Source organism: Hypanus sabinus, chromosome 7 (assembly GCF_030144855.1).
Source record: "Hypanus sabinus isolate sHypSab1 chromosome 7, sHypSab1.hap1, whole genome shotgun sequence".
Classification (NCBI taxonomy): Eukaryota; Metazoa; Chordata; class Chondrichthyes; order Myliobatiformes; family Dasyatidae; genus Hypanus; species Hypanus sabinus.
This window is the reverse complement of record NC_082712.1, coordinates 141178288-141196070: the sequence shown is the minus strand read 5'-3', so window position 1 is coordinate 141196070 and position 17783 is coordinate 141178288. Positions and strand designations below refer to the sequence as shown.

General features: G+C 41.8%; 1 protein-coding gene across 1 annotated transcript in view; it reads right to left on the bottom strand.

The window, feature by feature from the left end:
- Positions 1–17783, bottom strand: part of tub (TUB bipartite transcription factor) — a 346063-nt gene that overhangs the window by 285206 nt on the left and 43074 nt on the right. The gene's annotated exons all lie outside the window — the stretch shown is intronic.

Below are 17783 nucleotides of genomic sequence, written 5' to 3'. Positions count from 1 at the left end.
ATGTGAGTGTACAGCAGACACCAGCTCCATGATGTTTTATCTGCAGGGAACCTGAAAATACAGCAAGGGAATCATACAGCATTGGAACTGATTCTCTGGTCCACTGTTTCTACGCTGACCACCCAATACAGGGCTTTGAACTAAAATATTAACTGTTCCTCTTCCCACAGCCACCACCTAAGTAATTCCAACATTATCTTGTTTTTTTTGAACTTCCAGCATCTGTATTTTTTTTTTAATATTTTCCACATTTCCACTGGTAATGAATCAGTCCTTTACAAAAAAAAGTCTCCTCTTCGCTGACCTCCCACTCTTCTCGCTGCCTCGGTAAATCAGCCAGTATAAGAACAGCTCCCACTCTGGTGACTCTTTTCTCCCCACCTCCATCAGGCAAAAGATATCAAATCCTGAGAAAACATACAAGGCTTAAGGACTGCTTCTATTCTCTCCTGCTATATTTACCACAATGTCAACTGTAGCCTATTGGGAATAAAGATTATTTACATTTATTTGTTAGGGATGAATAAATAGAATTATTGTTTGGTGGTAATTGGCTGAAAACTTTCATAGATTTGTTTTAATTAAAATGCTAATGAAACAGCTTAGACTTGAAGATAATGTCATTCATGGCAGTACTGAAATGCACTTAAGGGAGTTTTGAGCTTTCACATTTAAATTGGATTGAACTGAATTGACTTTATTTCTTAAATCCTTCATATACATGAGGAGTAAAAATCTTTACGTTGCGTTATAATAAATAGAAAAGTCAATGTAACATAGAAATACACTCAGATCAGCACGAGTTAATCAGCCTGATGGCCTGGTGGAAGAAACTGTCCCGGAGCCTGTTGGTCCTGGCTTTAATGCTGTGGTACTGTTTCCCGGATGGTAGCAGCTGGAATAGATTGTGGCTGTGATGACTCGGGTTCCCAATGATCCTTCGGGCCCTTTTATCACACCTGTCTCTGTAAGTGTCCTGAATCATGGGAAGTTCACAACTACAGATGCACTGGTCTGTCCATACCACTCTCTGCAAAGTCCTGCGATTGAGGGAAGTACAATTCCCATACCAGGCAGTGATGCAGCCTGTCAGGATACTCTTAATTGTGCCCCTGTAGAAAGTTGTTAGGATTTGGGGGCCCATACCAAACCTCTTCAACTGTCTGAGATGAAATAGACGCTGTTTTGCATTTCTCATCACACAGCTGGTGTGGACAGACCACGAGGTCATCGGTGATGTGGATGCAGAGGGATTTAAAGCTCTTTACCCTCTCAACCCCAGATCCATTGATGTCAAATAACAATTAGCCTATCTCCATTCCTCCTGTAGTCCACAACCAGCTCCTTTGTTTTTGCGACATTGAGGGAGAGGCTGTTTTCTTGACAGATAGGTGACTTCTCTGTAGGCAACCTCATTATTGTTTGAGATTAGGCCAATCAATGGAGGGTTGTCGGCAAATTTAATTAGCAGATTAGAGCTGTGGGTGCCGACACTGTCGTGGGTATACATGGAGCAAAGGAGTGCTCCCAGTACACAGCCCAAAGGGGCTCCCGCGTAGAGAGTCAGAGGAGTGGAAGCGAGGGAGCCCACTCTTACCATGCAATAAAAAAATACTGGTCCAGTTAGATTCCTTTATTGCATTATTCAAATCTGGATCAAATGAAGTGTTTACTAGAAAGTTCAAAGTACATTTATTATCAAAGTATATATACATTATCCAGCCTTGAGATTCGTCTCCTTACAGGCAACTACAAAACAAAGAAACCCAAAGAACCCAGTAAAGAAAAGGCCATCAAGCACTCAATGGGCAAAGAGAAAAGAAACAGATTGTGCAAACAATAAAAGTAAGCAAATAGCATTCAGAACTGAGGTTTATGAAAGTGAGACCTCCACAGACATGAAGCAAACAGCCTCAGTTCGGCGCAGAGCTGGGTAAACATCACGAAGCAGCCTTCACCCCCACCACCCTGCCCGCTTCAATCTGGCCCGGCACTTAAATCGTCCAAACATCAGGTCACTCCTCGCTCTTCAGACCCGGGTCCTGTCGCTTCGGTACACTCTGGGGCCTGAACCCTGCCGCCACCATTTGGCCAGTACCTGATCTTTCCAATTCAGGTCAGCACTTAAATTGATCGAATTTCAGGTCTCTCCTCATCCTTCTGGATGGGCCAGTGCTCTGCCTCACCTCCAATTGCCTTAACTCAGCCTCAACTCTTTTCACCTCGACTCCATCGCGCCTCCGCTTCCCTCAACTCTGCTCACCTCTCCATTGTTTGGGGTGATCATTTACCAGGAAAAATGATACCAATAGAGTATTTAGCTGTTTTCTTTCCTGTTGATAAGTCGGCCCTGAGCTTCACCGGCACCCGTTCAAACGGGAGCTTCGTTGATTAATTAATTGATATGCTAGAGCTCCACAGAAGACCAATTAAATGCTTGCATCAAAGAATGTAAGCAGATGGGTTGACAACCATGTGAAAACCAGAGAAATACATTTGAAAATATTTGGAAGTACTTTTGCTGTATGGTGTTTATAGCATTTAGTGTAATGCCATTACAGCAGCAGTGACCCAGGTTCAATTCCACCGCTGCCTGGAAGTAGTTTGTACATTCTTCCATGACCACATAGGCTTCCTCTGGGTGCTCCAGCTTCCTCCCAAGTTCCAAAGCCCAACAGGTTCGTAGGTTAATTGGGCAGCACGGGTTCATTGCACCAAGGAGGGCCTGTTACTGTGCTGTAACTCTGAATAAAATATAACATTTTTGAATGTTGTAAGTTTGGAGATGTCAGGCAGTAAGGATGTTCAGCCAATCAAACATGTTAAAAAGTTTGTTAATCTCACAATGTTAACAGCCTCGGTTTGACAAATGGAAAGTAATCAGGATCACTGGATAGAAATTTGAATGCTCTAAACAGTAGGAATTAACTAAAGTATTGTAGAGGTGATTTAGGACATACATTTTGCATTGATTTTAATCTCAAATCATGAAGTATTAAATGGACAGTTGCATGTTTTGAATCGTAAAAGATCCAAGTTATTCTGGAAACAATACATTCTCTGTGAAACGAAGACAAAAATATTGAACTTTGACACATTTCTTTTTGTCCAATTTTCAGATCATCAGAGGTCTCAATTGGGAAAGAGTCTGCAAGACTTAATCATATATTCAAAACAAGGAAATTGATCAACCAAGGGTATTTCAGCTTCTGGTATAATGGATATTAATTCAATTCCTTTATATCACGAAGCTCATTAATTCTGACAAGTCATTTCTCTTGATAATATTAACAACAGCCCCTGTTTATCAAATAAATGTCAAAACACAGTGGACCATTTATTGCAATGAGTCTTGATAGCAGATTTTCTGATTAATAAGAGCCCAACTAGAATTAGTAATCTAAATTATTACCATTAATGCATTCCATTCTAATGTTTTACTTTCTAAACTAAAAGTTTCTCAAAAATTAGGAATTAGCATCAACTTCCATTTTCTTGGTCCTCTTTCTGAACCCAGACTAAATCTAACCATTCAGTGCAGCAAGTGCTTGATCTAAATAACTTATCAACCTTGGCATACTCTGGTTTTCTCCTACAGTCCAAAGACGTACTGGTTGGTAGGTTAATCAAGCATTGTAATTATCCCATGACTAGGCTAGTTTAAATCAGGGGTTGCTGAGCAGCACGGCTCCATGTTATAGCTCAATAAATAAATAAATAAATCTTGTTGCCACGAAACACCATACAGCAATGTAAATTTGCAAGTATTCATGGCAGAACTTGAATCACACAAATTGCTCATTGACATAGTAAAAAGTTAACTTACTAACTTCCACCGTTGGCCATGAAGGAATTAAAATATGGAAGAAAACGTCTAACTGGAGTGATCCAAGGACAGTGGAAGAAGACAAGCCAAATAGATAAATCAAATGTCTTTGAAGGAATGTTGGCTGCCATTTTGTGAAGCTGCTCTGGAATCTCCATTTTGTAAGCTGTCTTGTCAACTGGTTTTGCTCAGGAATAGCTGTATCAAAGTTCTTTAAAGTGGAGGCAATGATGCTCCTAATAATTGGCTGAACTAAAGATTATTTCAAAGTAAGAAGTTACTTGTGAGACTTTCTTTGGTAAGATGAACATGCAGGTGTATGAATAGGGGAGTCTGTGTCCGACCTGAGCAACCCAAGGCTAGTAACAGACTGATTCAGAGCAAACAGACATTAATTACAAGTTGTTACTTATAAAATGTTGCTGGCTTAAACCAGAGCCAATGGGAAGACACATGTTAGCCAGATAGGCCAGAGCCGAGATCAAAATACTGCATTTGAACTTACAAGGAAAGAATATGTATATAAGAATGTGAGTTGTTGAATGCAAAGCAATGAGAACTCCAGAGACTAACTATGCCGGGGGATAGGAAGAAGGAGAATCAATTGTTTTGCCAACAAGGGATACCCTAGTCAATGTCATAAATTGGAGAAGTCATCTGAGTAAGTACTGGTACAGAAGGAACAATAGAATCCATGTTTTAAGCAGTTGGCCTGGCATCAACATAGTTACATGATACTCATGTACAGATAATAAAGTAAAATCTTTGATTCATTAAGAATTGTGTGGTGAATTTCCTAACCTAGATCAGTAGAGGATAGGTCAACACCACAAATACCTCCACCATGTTCCCCTCTTCCACCGCTATCACCAACACATTCGTAAATTTTCTCTACTTCGTGCTCTGTGAAGTCTTCAGCTTCCTCACCCAAGTGATAATGGACTGAGATTTCTTGCTTTATACTGCTTGAAACTGGAGAAATGCAACTTTCAACTAAGTTATGTCCAGGGTCAGTACTCCTAACACCAACTATCAATAATCTCTCCATCCCTCATCTTTGAGTTTGGTCTTCGAATCTTTCACCTCTTCTCTGCATTGCAGATGTGGAGGTGGAGACAGGGAAATCAATTAGTCAGTAACTAGAACCCTTCATCCATGTAAACCTTGTCTTCTTTAATCTCTCCAAAGTCTTTATGACCTTCTTAAGGAGTGTTCCTAGAAATGGCCACACTGGAGCACAACTGTCAGTACCTCCAGTTGAACTTTGTCTTTTTGTGCGTTTTCCCCTAGCCGTCAGTCTGAGGTTTTGTATTGCCCTGTGCTCTTGTTTGTTTTCATGCCCCATATTCTCCTGTCCCCACTCCTGCTCTACTCCGGCCCCTGTATTACTGAGAACTCCATCTCTCATCTGTTTCTCATTATTACCTGTTTTGCTGCCACTTCTGCCTCTTCTGTCTCATTGTGCTCCACCTATCATCTACCTCACTGTTCATTGCTTAGTGTATTTTATTCCTGTGTTTTCACCTGTTTGTTGCCAGATTGTGCTAGTGAGTTTACCTGAGCATTGTATCTGTACTCTGTCCAACTGAACATTGAATCTGCCTGTTTCCTAATTCTGGTTTTTTGATTTCTCTGGATGTTTTGATCTCTGCCTGAACTTCAACACCGATTTTGTTTGCACCTCAGGATTTGTTACTCAATTAATATCTCTGTGTGCTCAGTACTGGGTCCCTGCTCCAGCGCCCTGATGGTACAATCTGGCCAGAATTAGATCCAGCAGACCCAAGTTGTCTGAGAGCTGCCCTGGAACAACAGGGAGTGGGTGCTGGGGAGACACCAGAACCAGCTAGACTCCGTGTTCAGGGCAGTGGAGTCACTTTCTACCAATGTAGCCAATCTTGTGGCCCAGACTCAGTCACTCCAGCTGTCCCAGAGCACCCATCAACATTCTGTGACTGCACCTTCCACCCCGCCCTCTGCATTCTCGCTCACTTCTCCCATCCAAGAGCGCTGTCCGCCTCCTCCAGAACAGTACTCAGGTGAGCCCGGTACCTGCCACTCTTTTCTTTTCTGGTTCTCCCTCATTTTTGAATTGCAACCAACAACATTTCTGACTAATTGAGCCAAGGTGGCCTACACCATCACCCACCTGTCCAGTCGGGCATGAGAATGGGGAACAGCCATCTGGGAGGCAGGCTCACCTTTCTGCAGTAGTTTTCAATTATTCTGGTGTGAAGGGGTGTTTTATCAATTCTGGCTTGGCTGCCCAGTGGGGACCAATGTCCCAGCCATCTTCCAAGCCCTGGTAAATGACGTTCTCAGAGACATGCTAAACCAATTTGTTTTTGTGTATCTTGACGTTTTAACTTTTTCTAAGTCCCTTGCTGAACACACAGGTCGCGTCCACAGAGTTTTCCAGCACCTTCTGGAGAATCAGCTCTTTGTGAAGGCTGTGAAACGTGAGTTTCATTGCAATACCGTCTCCTTGCTGGGGTATGTAATTTCAGGCAGTTCTATTCAGATGGACCAACAGAAGGTCAAGGCTGTGGTCGAATGGCCCCAACCCTCGACTCGTCGGGAATTGCAACACTTCTTGGGCTTTGCTAACTTCTATCGCCGCTTCATCAGAAATTACTGTACACTGGCTGCACCACTCACTACTCTTACCTCATCCGCTGTCAGAGTCTCCTGGTCCCCTGCTGCTGATAAAGCACTCTCTGACCTGAAGGAATGTTTCACCTCTGCCCCATCCTGATTCACCCCAACACCGACTGGCAGTTCAGTGTGGAGCTGGATGCGTCTGACATTGGCGTAGGAGCTGTTCTCTCTCAGCGCTCGGCCACGGATGAGAAGGTACACCCCTGTACCACCCTCTCTCACCACCTCACTCCCACGGAGCGGAATTACGATGTCGGAAACTGGGGGCTGCTGGCTGTGACACTAGCTCTGGAGGAGTGGAGGCATTGTCTGGAGAGGGCCAAGGTGCCATTCTTAGTCTGGGCTGATCACAAGAATCTGGAATATATCTATACTGCCAAGCATCTCAACTCCCGTCAAGCTCATTGATCCCAGTTTTTCTCAAGATTCAATTTTACTCTGTCCTTTCGCCGGGTCTAAGAATGGAAAACCTGATGCCCTCTCCCGAAGATTTCCCTCCTCTGAGACCCCCGAGGTCCCCAATGTCATCCTCCCTGCTCACTGTCTCGTGGGTGCAGCGTAATGGGACATTGAATCCATTGTGCAAGCTGCTCAACAGAGTGAGGCAGCCCCTGGTCAATGCCCCACTGACCGTGTTTACGTTCCCAGCTCTGTCCGCTCACAGGTATTGCAGTGGGGTCATTCTTCCCGGTTATCCTGTCACCCCGGAACTAAGTGTACTCAGGCCTTCATCATTTGATGGTTCTGATGGCCCTCCATGGGAGATGACATCCACAACTTTGTCTCAGCCTGCTCGGTCTGTGCTCAAGGCAAGAACTCTAACCGGTAACCCGCTGGCCTGTTACAATCCCTGTCTATCCCCAAGAGACCCTGGTTTCATATTGCCCTGGATTTTGTCACCGGTTTTCCCCTATCAGTTGGTAACACCACCATTTTCACAGTAGCTGATTGTTTCTCTAAGTTTGTACACTTCATTCCTTTACCTAAACTCCCCTCTGCAAAGAAACAGCCAAATTACTAGCACTTCATGTTTTTAAATTACATCATTTACCTGTAGCTGTTGCGTCAGACGGGCTCTCAACTCACATCCAACCTCTCGAGGGGATTCTGTAATCTTCCTGGTGCCTCTGTGAGTCTTCCTTCAGGATTCCACCCACAGACCAATGCCCAGACCAAGCGGGCCAGCCAACAGCTAGAGACGGTACTGTGGTGTCTGGTCTCCCAGAACCCCTCTGAGTGGAGTCAGCAGCTACCCTGGGCCGAGTACCCCATAAACTCTCATCCGTCCTGACCCATTGGTCTGTCTCCCTTCAAGTGCTGCCTTGGCTACCAACCTCCTCTGTTTCCTGCCCAGGAGGAGGAGGTTGGCCTTCCATCCGCTGAGGCATTCATCAGCCGTTGTCAGCTGACATGGAGGCGCACTCGCTCTTCCCTTCTCCATACCTCTGTTAGGATCAAGTGTCAAGTTGACCACCATCGCTCCAAGGCCCCACTTTACCACCGAGGGCAGCATGTGTGGCTTTCAACCCGAGACCTTCCACTCAAGGTGGATTCCCACAAGCTCGTCCCTCGCTTCATCGGTCCCTTTCCCATTGCTAAAGTCATCAGCCCTGCTGCCGTCCGTCTCAAGCTCCCCTCCACTCTCCGCCGCTTTCATCCCCCCTTCCATGTGTCCCGCATCAACCCTTTCATAAGCCACCCCTTGTCCTGTCCCCAAACAACCCCGTCACCCATGGCTCATGAATGGGTCAGATGCGTTCATGGTGCCTCAACAGCTGGACTTTCGCCCATGGGTCCGTGGCCTCCAGTACCTTGTAGACTGGGAGGGCTACGATCCTGAGAAGAGGTGCTGGGTTCCTGGCCGTAACATTCTGGAACTGGCTCTCATCAGAGACTTCCATCACCAGCACCCAGCTCTACCTGCCATGACGCCAGGAGGCTTCTGTGCGGTTGGGGGGGGGGGGGGGTTGTTACTGCCAGTACTTACAGTTGAACTTTGTCTTTTTGTGTGTTTTCCCCTAGCCGTCAGTCTGAGGTTTTGTATTGCCCTGTGCTCTTGTTTGTTTTCATGCCCCATATTCTCCTGTCCCCACTCCTGCTCTACTCCGGCCCCTGTATTACTAAGTACTCCATCTCTCATCTATTCTTCTTTATTACCTGTTTTGCTGCCCCCTGTGTCTCATTGTGCTCCACCTATCATCTGCCTCTCTGTTTATTGCTCAGTGTATTTCAGTTCTGTGTTTTCACCTGTTTGTTGCCAGATTGTGACAGTGAGTTTGCCTGAGCCTTTCCAGCATTTGTATCTGTACACTGTCTGTCTGAACATTGACCCTGCCTGTTTTCTGATTCTGGTTTTTGGATTTCTCTGGATGTTTTGATCTCTGCCTGAACTTTGACGCTGACTTTATTTGCACCTCGGGATTTCTTACTCAACTAATACCACCGTGTGCACATTACTGGGTCTGTAATTAGATCCCTGCTCCAGCGCCCTGATGCAAACATGTTCAATCTTGAGGTGGAGGTACCTGATAAAGTGCCTATGGTCAATGGGGTCACGAAGAATCTGACTCAACTTATTGACTGAACAACAAATATTAATTGGGATCACCTTAATATTAAAGGCTCAGAGAGGGTGATGTTTCGGAAGAGTTTTTTTTCATGTAGCATTGACATAGACCATTGAGGGAAAGAACATTTCTGGGTGTTATTTTGGGGGATATTGCTGATCAAGTGAAGATAGTGTCAGTGAAGGATCCTTTCGCAGGTGATATATCTCCATGTATTTTAAAGTGGTTATGGAAAAGGACAGGGATAGACCAGTGATATAGGTCTTAAGTTGGGGGAAGGCCATTTCCATTAACAAAAGGGAGGGCCTGGCAAAGGTAGATTGGACCATCTACTTGCAGGTAAGACTACCTCCACACAGTGGAAAGAATTCAAAGGAGAAACAAGTACTGAAGTCCAACATATTCCTGTACAGGTAAAAACCAAGGGTAATAAAAGTAGGAAACGCTAAATGCCAAAGGATATCGTGGGTTGGATAAAGAGAAAAAAGAAGTCCAGGTTGGTTGCTTTTTAAACGTATAGTTCAGTTATAATGAAAACTAAATAGTTCAGACATCGACTGCAAATTTGGGAAAATATTCATATGCTCATGGCTTGACTTTAAAGTAAAAGGAAACCTTACAGCACATTAAGTTCTGCAATTCAGTCAAGAAGCTCTTATCATGCAATTGACTGTGATAATTATATTATAATCAGCGGATTCTGAGATTGAAATGCAGTCAAATTTGCTGCCAGCCTTTATATATATTTCACTGTACTAAGTTCTTTTAAAACAATGATTTTTTTTTTAATACTGATTAGGTATGGTTGGTTGGGATGGGCATCATAAAGTAGTAATCTGATAATAAAGCTCAGTATAAGGTTCTGCCTGCAGCTTGTATGCATTGTCACATGTCAAGAATAGTGGGCTTAATGGCTCAGTAACCAGTTGGTACAGACTGTAAAATCTCTAACCTCAACAGAGAATAGATCTTGCATTTATATTTCATATCCTTATGAATCATAACATCTAGACACCTTACAGCTGGTTAAGTATTTTTTGAAGACTGGTCACTAATACAACTTGCCAGCCAATTTGCATGTAACAGGTTTTCACAAACAGCAAATGTGGAGTATTGTCTAGGTACCGTTTGAAGTATAAAGATACCCAGGAGAGTTATCCTGCTAAAGTGAACACTTGGATTCGAATAAAGACTGGAGATGAAGCTTAAAAGTCATAGAATCAGAGTAATGTGGCATGCAAACAGCCCTTCAGCTCAACATGTACATTCTAATCAAGTTGGCTAACGAAGCTGGTCTCATTTGCCTGTGTTTGCCCCATTTCCCTCTGAAACTTTGCTACCCATGGACCTGTCCAAATGTATTTTCAATGCCATAATGCTATAATGTCACACATTTCCCCCCCCCCACCTATGAGTAAAAGTTCCCTTTCAAATTGTTTCCCTCTTATTTTTAACCAAAACCCTTCAGTTTTGGATTCCCCTATGCTGGGGCAAGACTGTGATTATTCACTTTATTCCCTACATTCCAGGGAAATAGTCTTAGCCTATACAGCTGCAATATGATGTCTCAAAACCTGTACTCAATATCCTGACCAATGAAGGGAAGCATTCCAAATGGATTCTTTAGCACCCTGTCACTCTGTGGCATCACTTATTAAGCAGCCTTATTATTCATCCAACATTAGAATCACCACCATTGCAGATCTTGCCTCCGAATGAGAAGTTGGCGAGACTTTGGCCAACTCAACTAACTTGAAGTCACTATGACATTATGACACTTGTCAAAAAATAATCTCATTAATTATTTTGCCAACTACCATTATTAAGATGTAACTTTACTCTAGGTTGATGATACTATCCATCAAAACACTCACTTTGAAAAATCAGATCAAACACCAGGTGGTCCAGTGCACCATCCTCACTCACTTTTCCAGATGTGCAAGACCAACTAATTTGTCTTCACATACACAGCCAGAGTTGGGCTGCACTCTGTGGGTCCAGGAAGTGAGAGAGCCTCATTGAGCACACTGCGGAATTCTCAAACCTGAGACAATTTTTTGTCAAAAGTTTTTCTAACTATTTTAAAACATGGAGACATGATAAATATTGATTAAAGTTGCAATTTTATACATTTTTGTTACAATAACTGTAAAACACTACAATAACACTGTCATTGAAACCCTTTCACAATATCGCAGTTCTCATATACCAGAGAGCCACAGCATAAAGTCAAGTGCCAGATGTGGTGCATCAAGCCTTGCGTCCAACTTGCCAATCGCAAGACCAGCAGCAGATCAAGAAACTCCTCATTGCTGATTGTGGGCTTCCGTGTTCAGCTGAGCAAGAGAGTCTGAAATATGTTCTGCTGCAGAAAGAACTGCCAGCTGGTAGCTCCCTACCGATCCATTATTGTCAGCTTGATTTGGCCCAATATTACACTTCAAAACCGAAAAACAGTCACTAGCAATATGAGCTTATTAGAATCTAATCTACTTGGAAAAACATAGCTCTAGGTTATTCAAAAACAAAGCTGCTCAGGATTCAGGAAGCCACTCACTGCCTTAGCATTTAGAAAGGCAAGATGAGTGGAATTTGTGCTGTGTTTTGAAAGGCTCTCCTTGAAAAGATGGTTGAAGAAGAGTTTTCAATTGGTAGAGAAAGGGAATTAGATAGAACAAACTGAAGGTTATGGAGAATGACGTGACTCTTTAGCAACCTTTATTATGAAAAGGAAGCATTAATTTCAAAACAGCACAGGGACTTAATCAAGTAATTGTTTGCTTGAGTTTAAATCACAACTTCCCAAATAAACCCTTTTGCCTATATACAAGATGTGCATTCCTACGTAAAGCAAAAGAAATACATATCAAGTGGCATCTAACCATAGAAATGCTAGTTTTTAAAATTTGTTGTTTATATTCAGGAGGTAGCCAAAGATATTAGATCGGAATAATTCCAAAAAGAGTAAATTCCCCTGAGCACCATTAACAGGACTAAAAGGTAGCTCAGTGAATATTTAAGTAAACACCAGCACCACAATTGGCAAGAACTGACAGGTAATGAGTTATACAATGGAAAACCATGTCTACCTGAATGTTTTTGGGGTGGCACTGAAATGATGGATTGCCGCCATAACTCGGGGGACCACTGAGGAAACTTCAGACAGAAGGCAACATCAGTTCAGAGGTATGACCTGTGATGTAAACCAAATCACCTTTGGCAAGCAGAACCAACATGCAGTTGTGAGAACCACAGTGTCCTTAATTCCAATTTACACTATTACAATTCTGAAAACACAAACGTTAAGGAAAGATTAAATCAGAGACATTATGTTGTTCCTTTTCCACCCATTCGCTTGCTTATATTTACATACCCTCACTCAGACATAACGAAGATTCAGTGGGCTTAGTTCTTTTCCTGTCTGTGTAAGAGTCTCCCTATAACTAATTGAACTCTCAAGAGCTTTGAAGACATCACCTTTTGACTTCCAGTATCATTCATGAGCTACTTCCATTCTGGGGCAAATGTGTAACTAATGACGGCACATATCTTTGGCTGGAGGGTGGTCTGTCTGCTGCAGAACTCTCCAATCATACCGTATTATCCGCACTCATGGTAGAACTGGAAGTTCACTGTCAAGAGCACAGCAAGTAAGTGCAGTTTGCTGTGAAAGAGGAATGTGACACCGGAGAACAGATAACAGCCTTATGAAGAGTCTTGTGTTATAATAAAACCAGCTTTCATCAGCTTCAAAGCAATGCAGAGGACTATGTTAGATAAACTCCTCCTGGAAATAATCCATTTTACTCACGGCAGTTTGACCTTGGGCAGCAAGATAAGTCACCAATGCTAAGTGAAATATATAGTTTTAATAATTTTAAAACCTCTTCTTTTTGTCCTGACATGGAGTGCTGTGATAAATCAACAGGGTCCCGAGCTTCCATTCATCACATCGGAAATCCCTACTTCCCAATATCAGAGCCTCAGTTGATTTGAATATATAATTATGAAGTTTATACTTCTAATTTAATTAGGTTTTGATACAACTTTTTTGTTTTTTTAAATCATTAAATACATATTAATAGTTTTTTTTAAAGAAAATTCTGTGTCCCTTATCTCTAGTTTTCCCTCTTATCAAAGGCAGATGGATGTTCCAATGGTGAGCTCTCAAAATAACTCTACCCGGAGCATTCTCGCCTTGAAGTTTCATAATACAAGAGAGGCTTACAACATCCAGTTCTGGTGTGTGGATCAGAAGACCCCACACAATCCATCTTTAAGTTTCAGATGATTATTATGTTTTAAATCTTTCAAATTGCGAGTTTGTTTGATACATTTTTATTATTGACTCACAGCCTCAGATTGCATTGGGATCAGTTCAGAGAGTTTCCCAAAATTATCACCTCCATTTTGCCATCCCTCACACTAACCTGGACTGAGTACACAGACCCATCTTGCTACATCTCCCTGCTGGACGGACTGCACACAATTACTGGATTTCAGTGAGGATGCCCCATCCTGAATCACCACTACCAACGTTTGACACAGATGGGAGATTGGAGGGAAGATTTCTGTCACTGCAATGATTGGCGTCAACTTAATAATCTATAAAGATCTTTGTCACTCAAAAATGATTAAAAGTAAACAATAAGTAATCCTCCAACCTGTCACTCCACATGCAGTCTGCCCAGGCACCTCCGAACGTTGTAAAATACAACGAGTTCCTCTCTCACTCTTTTAAAATCTAAGGATTATCAATCTGCAGTATTTAACCAAAATTCTTTTTCTGCCATCCCAGGAATCAATCTGATGAGCATCACCTCTGTGACAAATATTTCCTTTAAGGAATCCATAGAGCTATCCTGCAAATGGCTTTCTATCCAACTTGTCCATGCAGACCAAACAAAATGGCACATGAAACTCCACGGGGTGGTCTCAATAAAGCTTACTGTTGCTGTGGTAAAGCATCTTTGTTCCAGTAGTCAAAACCTATTGAAATGAAGGCCAAAATACCATTCCCCTTCTTAGCAGCTTAATACAAGTCTATGTCTATTTTCATTGACTTGCAAAGTCATTTAGGTCCCTTGGTACATCAACATTCCCCAGTCTATCATTACTTAAATAACGCTCGTCCCTTTTTGTTGTTCTTACTGGTGGACAATTTCAGAAATCCACATCTGCTGTTTTAACCATGTACTGTACGTGCTTGTTCGCTCAATTTGCCTTGAAGTATCCTCTCAAGCCCCTCACAACCACATCCAATAAAGAGTTCCAAAATTTAGACTCAATGACAATGAAAGAGAACAATACATTTTTCAAGTGAACTTGTGGCCCTTTGTTGTAGAGGTCATAGGTTGTTAGAGTAGCCTGAGTGAATAACGGTATTTCTTTGTGTGGATACTGCACACTGCAACTGTGCCTATACAGTGACAGAGAGAAGGAATGTTCATTCCCTGGAAAATAGAATAGTTTTTCTTTGTAACACAGCAGAGTTATTCTTTGTAATAAATGAACAAAACATCTGAAAATGTCTCCAGATTAGTGGGAAATTGAGGACATTGCAAGGAACCTTCTGTCCCAACCTCTTTTAAATTACCAGAAAAACTTAATAATCTGTCCACATACTCAGAGCTGCCTGCTCTGTTCCTAAGGCAACATGTCTCTCATGTAACAAGATACTAATTGCAGCCTTTTTGTGTTCATTATAGTGCAAGACATCCTTGTTCAAGAGTATAATATTTTCCTATATAACAGTGGAGAGGCACATTTGAAGTGAACTAGTAATGCAGGAACTTTGACCCACTTCACATAATTTGGCTGATCCATTTCCAGCCAAAATTTTCTAAATCCAGCTAGTCCATCTTTTTTTGATGTTTATTTCTCCCTCCTCATCAGTGCTTGCCATCGCCCTCCAAAATGGCAGAACTCTTGTCCAACATCTAACACCTACAAAGTGTTAGATATTTCCTCCAAAGATCAGAAACATTGATACCAATGTTTTAAAATCTTGCCACAAACCATTCCCCGGCCACCAACTCCAACCCACTCCTCCTTAATTGTATTTTTTTACTCTGTGGCAGATTTGCCCTGGAAATGATTTTCCCCCTATAACACAGTACATAATCTAACAACTGGACCACCTACTTCCACCACTGTTATATTGCCCACTCTGCCTCTGTAAACATCAGCTGATACTATCATCTGTGTGTTCATTACATATCAACACTTCCTCATTCTAAACTTTGCAGATCATTTAGAATTCCTAATTAATAGTACGTTGACCAGTTGAGCAGGCCCTTCAGCCTACAGTGTAGTGCTGAACTAATTACGTAATCAAATACCCAATTAAGATAATACTTCTGCATTTACAAAGTCCATATCCTTCCATTTCCTGTGTATTTGAGTGCCTGTCTAAAAGCCTCTTGAATGCCTCTATCATATCTAATTCCACCATTGCCCATGAACCACATTCCAGGCACCCACTGCTCTTGGTGTAAAAACTTAACCCGCACATCTCCCCTACACTTATGTCCCCTCACCTTAAAAGCATGTCCTCTGGTAGTAGAAATTTTAACATTCAGAAAAAGGTTCTGATTATCTACTCTGTCTATGTCTCTCATAATCTTATAAACCTCCATCCATTCTTCTCTCAGCCTCCACCTCTCCAAAGTAAATAACACAAGTTTGTCCAACCTCTCCATATAGCACATACCCTCTAATCTAAGCAGTATCCTGGTAAATTTCTTCTGTAGCCACTCCAAAGACTCAACACCTTAACACCTTCCTGTAATGGAGTGACCAGCTTCCTATAATGGAGTGACCAGAACTAAACCCAACACTCAAAATGTCACCCAACAAGAGGTTTATAAAACATCATATCAACCACTTACAGCGAGATATGAACTTGGAGCTCAAGAGCACTCTGCACCTCAACACTGTTTAGGGTCTTTGCTGTAGTAGAGTTTTGTCTATTTACATTTTGTCTCCCGAAATGCAACACTTTACATTTGTCCAAGTTAAACTCCATTTCCCATTTCTCCACCCTTAACTGCAATTGATCTATTGTACAGTCTTCCATATCCTTTGGTAGCCTTCTACACTATACTACAACACCACCAAACTTCATATCATATGCAAATTTATTAAGCCACCTATCTATGTTTTTACCCAGGCCATTTTTATATACTGTTGATCACAAACAGCAGAGGTCCCAGTACAGATCCCTGCAGAATTTTGCAGAACAGACCTCCAGCCAGAGTAAGCCATTCTGATCACTACCTCCATCTACTTTGGGCAAGCCATTTCTGAGTCCAAATGGTTGATTCACCATGATCCCTTGATCTTAATCTTCATGGTGAGCCATGTGGAAGGGATCCTGTCAAACACCTTCCTAAAATCCATGTAGACAACATGCAGAGCTCTTCCTTCATCAGTCACCTTTGTCACCAACATGAAAAATATCACGTCAAGCCCTTTTCACCCTGTTTTTGCTGAATCACACTGGGACAGTTCAACAGTGCCTCAAATACAAAACACATCCATGTTTATAAATCTCTTGCTGCTCCATGTCCCTATAATTCTCCAAAATATTTACATTCCTCCAAATGATGTCTTTTATTCATCCAAAAAAGTATTGTCTACTACTTCTATCCTGCCTTCAGCTATTGACACTGAACACAGGCATCCTGAACTTTATTTATTTATTTATGTAGCGAATAAACCCTTCTGGCCCTTCAAACAGCTCTGCCCAGCAACCCCCAACAACCCCCAATTTAACACTAACACAATCACAGAACAATTAACCTACCCGGTACGAATTTAGACTGTGGGAGGAAACCGGAGATCCCAGAGAAAACAGGCATTCCACAGGGATGTTGTATGGATTCCTTACAGCTGACACTGGAAATGAACTTTGAACTCCAACACCCCAAGCTGCAATAACATTGCGCTAACCGCTATGCTCCCATGACATTACCACCAACATCTGTACCAATTTACACTCATCTTGCCACTGATGTACTCTTTAAATCTTTGTCTTTCATCTACCTTTTCATGACTTAGTGTCTCCTTATGTGGCTTGGCATCAAGTTCATATCTGACGTTCCTATGATGCATCTTTGGATAATATATGGTACATTTAGTGTTCTATGAATTACTGTTTTAGCGATATTTGTCAGTACCTTTTAATAATTTGGAAATCCACAAAAACTCATTTTAATCAAGTCAATATAGGGGAAGTCTTTACTTTCAAAATTAGCAATGTGTTCAACAACAAAATTGTTTTGTGACTAACCATCTTAAATAATGATTCACTAATTGAAATTGTCTCTTTTTTGGGAGATTAGACTAAGTATGTACTTGAAATGATGCACTAGAGTCTCAGTCAATTTAAGTATAATAGTGACAGTGGAAGCCTCTGTCATGTTAAAAGCATACTTAAAGACAAATTTGCATTAAAATTAAATTCAGGTAACTCCATTTGTTGACACGCTACTTTTAATAATCAAATGAGCTTTCCTTCTATAGTAACAATTACCAGTTAGAAAATAAATGTTTTAACAGAAGTTAAAGTTCAGGAACAAATATTGGTTTATGCCATTGGTCAGACTATCTTCAGAGTTAACGTGACTGAACAGTGGGACAATTGCTGTTCAAGTCTCCACAATGGAACCATGCAGGGGAATGCAATCACTATGAAATGCTTTTAGAGAGAATGCAACCCTTTTTCTATT